This window comes from Poecilia latipinna, unplaced genomic scaffold (genome assembly GCF_001443285.1).
Source record: "Poecilia latipinna isolate Pla-1442-1.1 unplaced genomic scaffold, P_latipinna-1.0 Scaffold1990, whole genome shotgun sequence".
Taxonomy (NCBI): Eukaryota; Metazoa; Chordata; class Actinopteri; order Cyprinodontiformes; family Poeciliidae; genus Poecilia; species Poecilia latipinna.
The window spans coordinates 83326-85605 of NW_015114606.1; positions in this window are offsets into that span (position 1 = coordinate 83326).

Consider the following 2280-nt stretch of genomic DNA (forward strand, 5'->3'; position numbering starts at 1 on the left):
TATTTTAATTATACATTTAGATATTTGCCATTATTCAAATATAAATGAAATGCCTTTTAAATATTATTTTGTTCTTTACACACCTTTTTGGTGACCGACATGCTTAATTTCATTGTGTCCACAGTGCAGTGCAATAAACTTCCTCATGAAGTTTAAACTATAAAATATATTGTTTTATTTTACGTTTTTCTTCAATAAGGTAATTAACTGGACTAAACCTTATTTTAATATGCAATTGAATCTGTTGAAACTATTTTTCTTATTTGATATTTTCTTCATATTATGCATGTCCCAGTACTAACTTTGCATCCTGTTAGGATGTTTCCTTTTTGCCTTCAAAAAGTCTAAAATTTCATAAAAACCATTTAATGGAAGTGACATCAATTGGTTTTGAAGTAAATTCAACCATGGAAAACAAGCAAAGCTTCAACTGTCACTATATCTGTACTTTCTTTAATCTTAAATATATTAAACCTGTATGAGTCAACCTTAAAAGTTCCACACTGTTAAGATAGATTGTGGAAAATGTTTATTCAGTAGAATTTAAAAACATTATATTAGATTTAGTGAGAATCCGTGTATGGTTCGTTCTTTGGTTTTTTCGTTTCAAAATAAAATTGGAAAAACAAAACAAGTATGTGTTTTTTCGTTTTTAAAACGAAATTAGAAAAACAGCAATTGCAAAAATAAAAAAGAAACTGAGCTGTCAATTTCAATTTTCATTATTTCATTTTTGACAAGCGGTCTGTCCCGGAAGTTCTCTCTGTCCGGCTTACACAGGGGCCGTATCACACACATTATGCAGGCTGCAGGGATACAAGCTTGTTCATTTCAGGCTATATACTGTAGTATTTCCTGCCAGCCGCAAGTCAGTTTGCTCCTGTGAGAAACAAATAACACCGGAGATCTGGTCACCGAGAAAATACACAAAAAGTGAAAGAATAAAACATTCATTGATTATACTGGGAACGCTGGTCACAGGCAGGGCTTCAGTCTGCTGGTCACACTGGGAGAACTCCAGTGACTTCTGATACGTCCTGGTTCACAGGCTAAAGCCAAGGATAAAAGAGAAATTATCCAAACATGTAATAGAAAATATGTTTCCTTCACATTCAGAAAAAGTCATTTTCAGCATGTTGGGCTCTGACTCGTAGCATCTATGATAGAAGCTGAGCTGGGAAACAGACTGAAGAACAGCAGCTCCAGCTCTTATCTTGACTGATCTTTCCTCACTAAATCCTCTGGTTTTTAATGAACTTCTCCTCTAACAGCGGTTTTTCATCAGCTCTCTCTCATTAGAAAACAGTATGAAAACGTTAGCTGCTACGCTAACAATCAATGTTTACTTCGGGCCAATTAAGCTACATAGGAAATATTTCTCGGTTGTTTACAAGTGAATTTCTAGCTGCAAAGTCAAGTAATTCTGATCTTTCATCCTTACCTGGGGAAGGTAATGTGAATGAATCCAGATTTGTTTCGTAAAACAGTTGAAATAAGTCCACACAGCACAGGACTTAAGGAGGTCCGATCACTCTGCTGCCACATAGAAGATGGCGGACGCTGTTACGTACGAGACTCAGCACTCCATGAGGGGTCTACGTATTGATGTCTATGGTGGCTTCCATTAATTTGTCACAAAAAGTTGTTTTAAGATGTTTTTAGGCTAGAAAGTAGCCCTGACAGCTTCATTTACGCACTTAGTTACGTGCAGTTTCTTTGAAATATACTGCGGAGTTTTCGGAGCACCGCAGCTCCGCTAACGGGGCCCGGCGGCTCCAGGCTCAGCGGTCAGGTGGAGTGTGTTTACCCCGCTAACCGCGGTCTGGGCAAGTCATCTTGTCGTATTCTGCTGCTTGATATCAGATCGTAGCGTCTCAAAGTGTAACATAAAGAGTTTAATGTGTTTGCATATACTGTCTGACACATGTGTCAAAATATAATATTCCTCTCTGGAGAGTTCGATACTTCTGAAGATGTTAGTATCTTATAAACATTGACATCATCCAATACCAGTTACTAATATTCCCTTCCTCTGATCTTTTTGTAGTTTGTAAATTCATATTATTTGTGTGTGTGAAATATATTCTTCCCTTCGATTGGCTTCTTATGTGCAGTGTGAACTTTTTAAATCATTTTTATTTTTTCATACAGGCGGCTCTTAGGAGGAGAGGTTTCAGCTCCAGGTTTGGATGCAGCTTCCCAGGATCTCCCAGTGATCCTCTTCTTCCTCCTGACATCGTCTTCTTCACTGTCTCCTCATCTTTTATAAATTATAGGAAT